The sequence below is a fragment of the Marmota monax genome, unplaced genomic scaffold (genome assembly GCF_021218885.2).
Source record: "Marmota monax isolate L192 unplaced genomic scaffold, Marmota_monax_Labrador192_F-V1.1 WCK01_AAM20220418_F8-fsc00043, whole genome shotgun sequence".
NCBI lineage: Eukaryota > Metazoa > Chordata > Mammalia > Rodentia > Sciuridae > Marmota > Marmota monax.
In genome coordinates, this window is record NW_026691982.1 from 3,804,343 (window position 1) to 3,818,123 (window position 13,781).

A 13,781-nucleotide genomic window follows, 5' to 3' on the forward strand; every position below is an offset into this window, starting at 1 on the left:
GTAATATTCTATCTCAGCATCTGTATTTCTTTTGAGAAGTGCTAAATGAAGTAAGCCAATCCCAAAAAAACAAATAATGCCGCAGTCTGGCTGGGCACAATTCAGGAGCCATTTGTCAAAAGAAAGGAACTTTATTTTCAGAACACACACACCAAACCACACAGCTCCTTAGGAAAAGCCTTCAGAGCCCAACTGCCACCACCGGCTTCCCACAAGCCTCTCAGACACTGCAAGCTCCTAACCAGCGACTCATTCTTGTACTGAGTGGGAAGAGTTTTGTTTGTGGTTAATACAGCTCTTTGCGACCCCTCCCAGGCATACAGTTTTCACTAAGGGAATGTTCTGTTCTCTGTTGAGACACTTCCCAACAGCTGGGGGTGAGGGTCTGCGCCCCGGCTGCCTCCTCTGGTCTTTGGGGGCTCCAGGAGTGGACTTGGGGGCAGAAGGCTCCCTGTATCTCTCCATGGGCTCAGTGAGCTTCTTTTTCTCCTTCCCACAACCAACAGTGTTTGGCTTTTGTTCTTTTGGGGGTTGCAACGGGGAGGAAGGAGGCTCTTTACTCCTTTTCTGACAAATCTCTGCATAACTGGGTTTTCGCAATTCAGTGGCAGCTCCCTTCACTTGCACTGGTTTACATGCTGTTGTAGTAAGGGTAGAAGAGAGTCTGTCCACGCTGTGGGTTTCTCTCTGCTTTTCTACCACCTTGGGATCCTCGGGTAAATGGGCTGGGGAAGGGGTTCGTTCATATGTTGCTAATACAGCACAGGAAGCCGGCACTGAGGGCTCTCTAGGGACCACTGCAGGTATAGTGTTTGTACTTGCATCTGCATTGAGGCTTCTTTCTTTTGATGGTCCTATGATCAAGCTAGATAGCCTGTTTTCAAACAAGTCCTCTGTCTTCAAACTGCCAGCAGCTCCAGGTAATGGAGGAAAGTTGGACAGTCCCAGTTCAAAGCTTGGTGATGGAGGCTTTGGTGGTGTTGGAGACTGAGTCTGGCTGCTTGTAAACTTCTCCTCTCTTTTCTTCCAATAGCGGAAGGAATTTTTCCTTCCTCTCCCTAAACCAGGAGAGGATTCAAGACTACTTGGCTCCACACGCCCAGTTCCAATCTCTCTCTTGGGATAAGCTGAAGGATTTTGTATTTGCGTTCTAGTTTGCCCTGTTTGCCTTTTCTGTGGGCTCCGAACACCATTAATTAACCGATCTGCGGTGAAGTTAAATATTGATGGACTTTCCAGTAGTCCAGGTCCTCTCTCTGCACTAGGAATTGCATGGCGCAGATGAGATTTACTAGGATTCCTGCTTCTAGGAGGGTACTGTCTAAGTGAAGTCAGAGGAGATTCTGCAGGTTTGAAGGTTGGAGACGTAAACCCATTTATAAATCCAGTATTTGGAAATGGATTTACCTTAACTGGCTTTCCTTGAAAAGTTTTTACTTCTTCTCACAGGTATTTGTAAGCCTGCTATGCATCAGCTTCTGTTTCAAATGTAATAAACCAATTATTATTATAGGCAAATTCACAGTTTATAAATTTCAGTAAGTTATCTCCTTTAAATAGTGCTTCTACTTCTTCCACAGGGGTAGATTCAGAGATTTCATGCAGGATTACTATGCAACGATTTTGATTTGGCCTTACTTTTTATCCCTTCTCATCCACTTGAACTAAAGGTAAAGATCTTAGCACTTCAACAATTAAATCCACATCAGTACTGAGTTTTTTGATATGGTCAAGGTTAGCTACCGTTGTAATTGGCATATATTGATCACTATCCATCTGCGATATGAGATACATGTCACTAGCAAGATTCTCCCTAGATAAGCAGAATTCCAATTTTTTTTTAATACTTCCCGGGGGTCTTCCTGGCTTTCTGGTTGAGACTCATTTCCTCCTGTTTTGCTATTTTCAGGCAGAGATTCATATTCTGAGTGATCCAGAGCCAAAGTGTTCATGTCTGTCTGGTCTGAATCCTGTAAGTCCAGTAATGCTGCATTCTCTTGACTTTTGTCACCAAAATGGGGGATGGGGGATATGGGAGGAATAGACAAACTTTAGATAGGGCAAAGGGGAGGGAGGAAAAGGGAGGGGGCATGGGGGTAAGAAAGACAGTGGAATAAGATGGACATCATTACCTAAGTACACGTAAGAAGAGACAAATGGTGTGACTCTACATTGTGAACAAGCAGAGACATGAAAAATTGTGCTCTATATGTGTATTATGAATTGATTCACATTCTGTTTTCATATATAACAAATTAGAATAAATTTTTAAAAATCTAGGAATAGACCTAAGCAAGGAGGTAAAAGATCTCTACAGGGAAAATTACAGAGATGCTGAAAAATGAAATAGAAGAATACACTAGAAGATGGAAAGGTATTCCATGTTCATAAATAGCAGAATTAGTATTGTTAAAATGGTCATATTAAAAAATAAACAGTCTATAGATTCTATGTAGTCCCTATCACAATGCCCAATGACATTTTTTGCAAAATTAGATAAACCAATCCTAACATTTATATAGAAGAACAAAAAAAAAAAAAAACAGAATAGCCAAAGCAATCCTGAACAAATTAAGAAACACTGGAGGCATCATAATACCTAACTTCAAATTATACTATAGAGCCATAGTAAGATAATCATCAGGGTAATGCGTAAAAACAGTCACACAGGCCAATGGAATAGAAGACAGGCTACAAGCAGTTGATTCTTGAGAAGGGCATCAAAAAAAAAAGCACTGGAGAAAAGACAGTCTCTTTAACAAATGGTGCTGAGAAAACTGGATATTCACGTGGAGAAGAATGAAACCGAATCCCTATCTCTCACTCTGTTGGCCAAAGTCAACTAAAAATGTGCCAATGACCTAGATATAAGACCAGAAATTTAGCAAACAGAAGAAAGCAAACTTCAAGAAAACTGAGAGGAAACACTGCAACAATACAGGCACAGGCAGTGACTTCCCAAATAGGACTTATATAACTCAGGAAATAACAGCAGTAATCAGTAAATGGGATGGCATCAAATTAAAATGCTTTCACAAAACAATGGAAACTACAACAGCATGAAGAGATAGTCTACACAAAAAGGACAGGGGGTTAATATCTGGAATATATGTAGAACTCAATACTCAATATCAAAAAAAACAAATACCCATTCGATATATGAGCAGGTGAACTGAAGAGACGATTCTCGAAGTATTGATGGCCAACAGTTATTTTTTAAAAATCTTCAACTTCTTTACCCATCAGAAAATTAAAATCAAAACTACAATGAAATTCAATCTCATCCCAGTTAGAAAGACAACCATCAAGAATACAAATAAAAATAAGTGCTGGTGACAATGTGGGGAAAAGAAGAACTGTTATATGCCATTGGCGGAAATGTAAATTGGTACGCTCCCTACAGAAATCAGAATGAAGTTTCTTCAGAAAACTAAAAATGGAACTATCATCTGATCCAGCTATACCGGTCCTCAGAATTTATCTGAAAGATTTAAAGTTGCATAATGTGTGTGTGCATATATATATCTCCATCCATCCACGTTTATAGCATGATTCACAATACCCAAGTTAGGTAATCATCCTAGGTGTCCATCAACAAATGAATAAATAAAGAAAATGTTGAATACACAATGTAGTATAACTCATTCTTTTTTTTTTAGAGAGAGACAGTGAGAGACACAGAGAGAGAGAGTGTAAAGAGAGAATTTTTTTTTAATATTTATTTATTTATTTATTTATTTTTTGTTATCGGCGGGCACAACATCTTTGTTTGTATGTGGTTCTGAGGATCGAACCTGGGCCGCACGCATGCCAGGCGAGCGCGCTACTGCTTGAGCCACATCCCCAGCCCCAGTATAACTCATTCTTAAAGAACAAAATTACATCATTTGCAGGGAATTAGAGAGCATTGTGTTAAGCAAAATAAATCTGACTTGGAAGGACAAAAAAAATTACAGATGACTAAATATAATATAAAAAAAATGTTCAACATCTTTAACCATCATGAAAATACAAATCAAAACTACATTGAGATTACATCTCATTTTAGTTAAACTGAAAATCATTAAGATTACAAATAGTGATAAATACTGGCAAGGATTCAAGGGAAAAGGGAATGCTCATACACTGTTGGTGGGAATGTAAATTAGTACAGCCACTCTGAGGAAATCAGTATGCAGTTGCCTCAAAAAATAAAAGTTGAACTACCATATGATTTAGCTATACATCTCCACAGTATTTATTCAAAAGAATTAAAGACAACATTTGTAGAGATACATGCATTCTGATGTTTATAACAGCACAATTCACAATAACTAAGATGTAGAATCATCTTAGGTATCTGTCAACAGATGAATGGATAAAAGACAATGAAAAAAAAATATATATATATATATAAAATAGAGCTGTATTCAGTCATACAGGAATAAAATTGTGTCATTTCAGGAAAATGCATAGAACTGGAGAACATCATTTTGAGATTTTGAGAGGACTAAGCAAGACTCAGAAAGATAAAAGTCATAGGTTTTCTCATATGTATGAAAAGGGGGAATAAAAAAGAAAAAGAGATCTCATGAAAGAAGAAAGGAAACTCTTAGGTACAGGAGGAGGAAAGGATAAAAGGGAGATATTAGGGAATGAAGTTGATCAAAATATGTTATATGCATATACAAATATCCCAAAATGAAATAAATTATACCATATAATTAATGTGTACCAAAAAAAAAATAAAATTGTGTTCTTGATGTTTTGCATTTTTTGATGTGTGACTATTGCTTAGGATACACTTAATTAAGGTACTTTATTTATAATTTTAATATTTCAAATATTAGGTTTCTCATTCAATTTTTGTAATCAATTATAGATATGTACATAAATAGAAATGAATAAGGAATTTTATCTGTATATATATATATATATATATATATATATATATATATATATTGATATAACTTTCAAAAACAAAGTACCATTTTAAAAGTAGTTGTCTTAGTATTATACTAAGTTTGGGAGCAATTTTGAATAGTTTTCATATCGCAAGAAAGAAATAGAGGTGCACATATTCTGCTTTTATCCAATCTAAAAACAAGTTATTTAAATGAACAACTTTAATTCAAAGTGTACAAAGAAACATAACTTTAAATTGTTTGCACTGAAGTAGAAAAGAATGAGGCTTAACAAAGCTAATATTACAAGTTACATAGAAAGTTAAAATTTTTAAATTTTTACAATCTTTATAAAGATTGTAAAGTGATTATGTCCAAAACCTACTTGCTCATTCACCTCAAAATGTTTTTTCACCATCTACAATATCGCAAGTACAGTGCTTACCCTCTGAATTAAAAAGCAGTGGAAACAAACATGGATGCCATTTTGGGGGGAAACCAATAATAAATAGTACATTGTTGTATTCATTGTAGAGCTCTCTTGAAAATATAAATGTATGACTATGCATGGAAATCTTCAGTCAAGATTATGAGTAAACTAAATTATGGTGTGTTTGAAGAAGACACATAAGCCTCCAGACTAACTTTTTTTTTTTTTTGTAATAAAACCTTTTTGGGAGTATAAACAAACAGGTACAGGAGCTTTTAGATATGCTAGTGGACTCATATATTAGGTGCCTGTAATTCCAGCTACTCTGGAGGCTTAAGCATGAGGAAAGCAAGTTCAAGGCAAGCTTAGGAAGACCTTCAGCAATTTAGCAAAACCTTATCTCAAATAAAATATTTAAATAAAGAAAAAAAAAGAGAAAGAAAAAGAAAAAAGGTTGGGGATATAGCTCAGTGGGATCACTGGGTAAAATCCATCCCTTCCCAACCCCCCCACCCCCCAAAAATGACACTTATTTTCTTTGTATTTCAACATAGCAACATAGCACAACCTTGATTATTTCATTTTTAGTTATCTATAGGGATAAAAATCTGCTTGCTTATTTTTATATCTCATATATGAATTTGAAAATTACCAAGAGATTCTCTGGTTCCTTTTTAAATATCTGACTAGCTCAATCCAGACCCAGGGAGCTGGGTGGACTGTTGGAATACACCACAGAGCTTCCACTGGGCGCCCTACCCTCCTTCCCCGTTCTTTAGCTGTGTTAGCTGGAGGTTGCAACAGGGCGAGAAAGGGAAATGAATTATGGAGAAGCACAATAGGGATTCATTCCTCATCTTAATTCCCTTTCTGTCAGCCCTGCCTTTGCTGATTTAAAAGGAGACTTGGGGCTAGAGCAAAGGTGAGAAATTCAGTCACAACTAAATTAAAAATTAAATTAAAAAATCTGGCCCAAACCATAATATGTAACTGTATAAGAACCCTAGAATCAAGGAGTAATGCATGCCTCACTGATTAATAATGAGAGGTTGTTAAAACAATAAAAGAATATAAGGAACAGGTGAGGGGTTATATGTCCTGATTATTTGCTTCATAAAGTAAGAGGAAAACTGAAAGGAACTAGGAAAACTAAGCTGTAGAATTGTTTCCCCAAAGCTTCTGAATTTTAATGTCTTTCACTAACATTCCCAGACTCCTTGGAAATCCCTCCCACCCTAATGGAGGAAAAGAACACTATGTACTTCGTAATATTCCTCTTTGTAAATGTGCATTCATGTTACTAATATAACTTGGGATAAAACTTGAACCTGGCTTGCTAAAAATAAAGTTCTATCTCCTCCTCCTCTTTCTATTACCCTTATTAGTATCATTGCCTTTCTTCTTATTACTATTTGATCATTCTGCTCAACTTTAAGGTAATTGTGGAGCACTTTAAAAATCAGTCTTTACTGGTAATAAGCTGTGACAAGGTGTATTGAGTCACTCCTCTTATAAAACTAATTTGTACATATTAGCTATATTAAAGAAGCACCTTTTCTTTTTTTAGCAATGGTAAAAGTGATTTGCTTCCCTCATGAGACCTAATGCAACCTTTTCTCTTTCTCTTGTTGGAAATTTCTAATGCCTAGGAATATAAAGCTTCCTGGCTTTAATGGTGTTTGTATGTTTTAGTATACATGTATTTTTATCTTGATATATATGTCTTTGATACATTTTTACAGACAAATAAATTAGCTATGCAGGTATTAATTCATCATTTCATTCAGAGTCATTTTTGTTAAGTACTTAACGAAGAAGAGTGCCTCCATACTTCCAAAATATAAAAAAGAAAATACATAAAAAATTCACTGTGGTTTTATATTATATTCAGAGTTTTACCTTCAATTCATGATAAACAAAGTGATCATGAAACAAGAGAAAAAATGTTTTTGGCACACACAAAAACAACCTAACCTTGATCAGAACACTGGTTGTTTTTCACCTGTTATTGAGAAGAATTTATTTATGAATGCCACAATCACATTGTGTTTTAATAAAAACTTAGTCTACATATCATTGTCTTACACTAGCTCCTTCACCACATTAAATCTTTTTTTCAAATGTCTAAATATTTGTCCAAGCCATGAGCATAGTTGTATCTGTTTTCCATTTTCACATACATTTAATCCTTATAGGATTTTACCACCAAACCTTTTTCTTCCGCCATCTTCATTCTGCAGTGCATTAAAGACCTTTATTTTTTACCCCTAATTTACTATAGACTCTTTGAATTGATCTCTACAATTCATGGGACCCTCCAAACAATTCTATTCAATTACTCATAATGATGGTTTAAATATACAAATTAGATAATGCACATTGTTCTGCTTAAAATTTCTTCATGGGTTCCACAGCTTTCCCAAAGGTATTTAGAAACTGCTTAATATGTCACAATAGGGCTTGTGATTCTGCCCCTGTTCCCCTTGAGTCTCACATCTGATCATTGACCTTTTCTCTCAACAGTCTCTCTGTTCTGCCCTCTCTGTTCAGCAATGCTTTCTCCTACTTTATCACATATATCATATATTTATCACATATATCTCTTCCTTTATCTCATACATCAGGTTAGATATTATCTCCTCCAAAGATCCTCCCCTAAATTATAATGGCATTAAGTGTTTCTCCTATATATTATCAAGGTAAATAGATGTAGTGAAATCATAGAGAATGAAACTCTGTATAACTAAGTTTCTCCTACCTAAATAGTAGATGTCTGTGAGTAAGCAATATGTATTTTGTCTATATGTCCTAGGAAGTTAGAGTAGTGTGTGTACTGAAAGTATAACCAGGATTTTGAGTTGATAGAATTTGAAACTGAATTAGAAATTATGATGAATTGTTTTATGCGAAAATATCTAATGTATGACCAAAAATATATGGATTTTGAAGAGAGGTGATAGAAGAAATTATTCCAAAAAGAGAAACAATGTAACAACTGTTATGAACAAATTCTTAGTATATCTAATTATCTGAAATTAGAATATCTGGAATAGAGAAGAGAACAAATGGTACAGATTGTTGAAAATATTTTTGAATATCAAAACATAAGATATAAAAGATGGATTGAAGAAAAGTTGCATTTGAATAGGTAAAAAGAATTCTGATGACAAATTGGCACTATTCATTTTGTGCTTATGTAAGAATTTTGCCTTTTATTTTGAAACAAATAAGAAGGAATTTAAAGATATCCATAGGTGAAATGACTATTTCCTTAGCAGGCTTGTAGAACACCTGAAGAAATTTAAGAATGATGAAAGACTAGTTGGAACTTCTATGCCATTTATAAATGACTTCTGTACTGAATGACAGAAGTCATATCTGGTAATGCTTTCACAGGGGAGTTTAACTGCATTCTTTTAAGAAGTCTAGAACTGACTCTTGGCTCAATTATTCTTTTTACTGAGTTAACAATGAAATCATTCTTTTGTTCCAAGGAAGCTTATGAGCTAAAGTGAGAGAAGTATTATTAGTTAACCATGAAAGTCTTCAAGCCTTATTTTTCCTACTAGTAAGCATTTCCTAATAACACAAGGTGAACGAGACATGGATGTATTGGGTATTTTTTTCCTTACACTCTCAAAGTGATTTTGATATAATCACATTTGCATTTTGGTAAGGCATTTATGTTTTTTTTTAACTATTCACCAGTGATTTTAGATTGCTTCCCATTCAATGCAAGAGATATAGTTACATGCATCAATTTTCTATAATAAATTTTCTGATGCTGTCTCCTTTGCCCATATGTCCAAAGGTAGTAATTGTATTTTTCTTGTATTTCATATGTGGTCACCTCCATTTTCCTCATGTCATTTTTCAGGTGTCAGACTTCACTTTTTCCTGTTCATTCAGTTTAATTAACTGAATCTCATTTTGACCTATTTTCCATGTAAAATTTCTGAGTTGCTCTTATCCTTACACTTTCATATCAGAGATCTTGTATCAGAGAGTTGAAAGCAAACCAATTACATTCTAAGACTGTTCTTCATGTTCCTCAGGTTATGAAAATTTTGTTAAAATTCTAGTAAATGGACAGTAGGAAAAATTTTCATCACAAAGAAAAAATGGAAAAGAACATGTAAGCTTATACTTTTTATTTAGAGAAGACAGTGTGGTGTATCAAAGTGTATGTATCATGACTTTGGGTTATCTTGTGTTGAGATAGTTTTTCTTAAAATTGTCAACTGAGTGAGTTTAATACCTAATGGTTATAAAAGTAATGTTTTATTGGTAAAATTATACTTAATAGTGGTAAGTATCAGATTTGGTAATATATATCTGAATTTAGCATATACTAACAGCCAGTGAATTTCCTTCTGTCTCTCTCTCTCTCTCCTTCATTAAACTCTTCACACCCATCTGTATGTCCCAACAGCTTTCTCTTTTTCTTTTGGTGGTGCTGGGGATTTATCAATGCCCATAATGTTGTACACCAGGCAAGTGTTGTACCACTGAGCACACCCTGAGCGCATGACAGCACTCTTTTTTCCCTCTTTTTAAATTGGTTCTTTTTAATTATACATGACAATAAGATTCATTTTGACATAATTATAAAAGAATAGAATATAAGTTAGAACAATAATTTAGTTCTCAATATTTTCCCTTTCCCACCTGTATTAGTCAGGGTTCTCTAGAGAAACAGAATCAACAGGAATTATAATTATAAAAAAAAGGGATTAATTAAGTTGGCTCATGCTACCAGAATCTGGATAGTCCACAATGGCCATCTACAGGCTGGAGGGCTTCAAGAACCAGAAGCTGCATAGTCCAAGAGGCTGAAGCCTCAGAACAAGAGGGATCAATGGTTTTACCCTAGTCCAAGACTGAAGGCTTCTGGAAACTCTCTGTAGAATCATTGGCAGAGTCCAATTTGGAAGAGTGAAGAAGTGAGAGTCTGATATCCTCAGAGGATATCTTGATTGCAGTAGCAATTAAGAACCCAATCAAAAAGAATGGAGCTTTCATCTGCTGCTGCTTCCCTGTTCTTCCAACTTTTATTGCATCCAAGCCATCATCCTTTTGGACAGGACTACCCATGCTTAGGGAGGGTCTCTATTTCAGTTGGCTATCCCACATGCCAATTATTCCTAGACACACTATCACTGACAAGACAAACCCAAAAGGCTCTTAATCATTGGCATCTCTTAATACAATCAAGTTGACAATTCAAATTAACCATTTAACCATTACACCTCTCTTCTTCTTTCCTGTTCCCTTCCCTTGACTCTACTGATTTTTTTGCTATTTATTTACAGTTTTTTTTTTTTAGTTTTTTGTGGATGTACAAGAGTGAATCTCATGAAAGCATTCATGAAGAAGAAATTTGTTTCTTTAAAACGTTTTTAATAAGTAACATAAATAAACAAATATGGCTGGAAGAACAATCCATATCTCAATAATAACTGTCACGACCCCTCACTGGCAAGGGAAAACACGACACAGGATTCTTCTTTCAGCAGTTTATTCAGGCCTTGTTTCATGTATCATCTTCTAGTGACCCCCCGCCGAGCGCCCAAGCATAGCCTAATAAAGCTTACTCAAGTCCAATCCAAAGCTGCCACGCGGGGTTTTCTCATAGGGTATTGAGGGACAGCACGCCAACTCTCCCAAATAAGGAGTTGTTTACCAAGATCCACAACGGAGACCGGCGCCATCTTCTAATGGCGGCAACCGTCTACAAACACGGCTCACCACAAATAACCCTAAATGTTAATGGCTTAAACTCACCAATTAAGAGACACAGGCTAGTAGAATGGATCAAAAAAAAAAGATCCAACAATATGCTGCCTACAGGAGACGCATTTGATAGGAAAAGTCATACATAGACTGAAGGTGAAAGGTTGGGAAAAATCATATCACTCATATGGACTTCGGAAACAAGCAGGAGTGTCCATACTCATATCAAATAAAATAGATTTCAAGCCAAACTTAATCAAAAGGGATAAAGAGGGACACTACATACTGCTCAAGGGAAACATACACCAACAAGACATAACAATCATAAATATATATGCTCCAAACAATGGTGCAGCTATGTTCATCAAACAAACTCTTCTCAACTTCAAGAGTCTAATAGACCACCATACAATAATTATGAGAGACTTTAACACACCTCTCTCACCACTGGACAGATCTTCCAAACAAAAGTTGAATAAAGAAACTATAGAACTCAATAATACAATTAATAACCTAGACTTAATTGACATATATAGAATATACCACCCAACATCAAGCAGTTACACTTTTTTCTCAGCAGCACATGGATCCTTCTCAAAAATAGATCATATATTATGTCACAGGGAAACTCTTAGACATTATAAAGGAGTAGAGATAATACCATGTATCTTATCTGATCATAATGGAATGAAACTGGAAATCAACGATAAAAGAAGGAAGGAAAAATCATGCATCAATTGGAGAATGAACAATAGGTTACTGAATGATCAATGGGTTATAGAAGACATCAAGGAGGAAATTAAAAAATTCTTAAAGATAAATGAAAACACAGACACAACATATCGGAATCTATGGGACACAATGAAAACAGTTCTAAGAGGAAAATTCATTGCCTGGAGTTCATTTCTTAAAAAAAGAAAAAACCAACAAATAAATGATTTCATACTTCATCTCAAAATCCTAGAAAAAGAAGAGCAAATCAACAGCAAAAGAAGTAGAAGGCAAGAAATAATTAAAATCAGAGCTGAAATTAATGAATGGATACAAAAGAAACAATTGAAAAAATTGACAAAACTAAAAGTTGGTTCTTTGAAAAAATAAATAAGATCAACAGACCCTTAGCCATGCTAATGAAGAGAAGAAGAGAGAGAACTCAAATTACTAGCATACGGGATGAAAAAGGCAATATCACAACAGACACTTCAGAAATACAGAAGATAATTAGAAATTATTTTGAATCCTTATACTCCAATAAAATAGAATATAGTGAAGGCATCGATAAATTTCTTAAGTCATATGACCTACCCAGATTGAGTCAGGAGAATACAGAAAACCTAAACAGACCAATATCAATAAAGGAAATAGAAGAAGCCATCTTTACCAACTAAGAAAAGCCCAGGACCAGATGGGTATACAGCAGAGTTTTACAAAACCTTTAAAGAAGAACTAATACCAATACTTTTCAAGCTATTCCAGGAAATAGAGAAAGAGGGAGAACTTCCAAATTCATTCTACGAGGCCAACATCACCCTGATTCCTAAACCAAACAAAGACACTTCAAAGAAAGAACACTACAGACCAATATCTCTAATGAACCTAGATGCAAAAATCCTCAATAAAATTCTGGCGAATCGGATACAAAACCATATCAAAAAAATTGTGCACCATGACCAAGTAGGATTCATCCCTGGGATGCAAGGCTGGTTCAATATACAGAAATCAATAAATGTTATTCACCACATCAATAGACTTAAGAATAAGAACCATATGATCATATCGATAGATGCGGAAAAAGCATTCGACAAAGAACAGCATCCCTTCATGTTCAAAACTCTAGAAAAACTAGGGATAACAGGAACATACCTCAATATTTTAAAAGCTATCTATGCTAAGCCTCAGGCTAGCATCATTCTGAATGGAGAAAAATTGAAGGCAATCCCTCTAAAATCTGGAACAAGACAGGGATGCCCTCTCTCACCACTTCTGTTCAACATAGTTCTCGAAACACTGGCCAGAGCAATTAGGCAGACGAAAGAAATTAAAGGCATCAAAATAGGAAAAGAAGAACTTAAATTATCACTATTTGCAGTTGACATGATTCTATACCTAGCAGACCCAAAAGGGTCTACAAAGAAACTATTATGGCTAATAAATGAATTCAGCAAAGTGGCAGGATATAAAATCAACACGCATAAATCAAAGGCATTCCTGTATATCAGCGACAAATCCTCTGAAATGGAAATGAGGACAACCACTCCATTCACAATATTCACAGGGAAAAAAAAAATACTTGGGAATCAACCTAACAAAAAAGGTGAAAGACTTATACAATGAAAACTACAGAACCCTAAAGAGAGAAGTAGAAGAAGATCTTAGAAGATGGAAAAATATACCCTGTTCATGGATAGGCAGAACCAACATCATCAAAATGGAGATATTACCAAAAGTTCTCTATAGGTTTAATGCAATGCCAATCAAAATCCCAATGGCATTTCTTGTAGAAATAGAGAAAGCAATCATGAAATTCATATGGAAAAATAAAAGACCCAGAATAGCAAAAACAACTCTAAGCAGGAAGTGTGAATCAGGCGGTATAGCGATACCAGACTTCAAACTATACTACAGAGCAATAGTAACAAAAACAGCATGGTACTGGTACCAAAACAGGCGGGTGGACCAATGGTACAGAATAGAGGACACAGAAACCAATCCACAAAATTACAACTATCTTATAT

The 13,781-nt window shown here is 35.2% G+C and overlaps 1 pseudogene; it reads right to left on the bottom strand.

The window, feature by feature from the left end:
• Positions 1-249: 249 nt before the first annotated feature.
• The window catches only part of LOC124095148 (la-related protein 4B-like), a 182,182-nt pseudogene continuing 168,650 nt past the window's right edge, over positions 250-13,781 (bottom strand).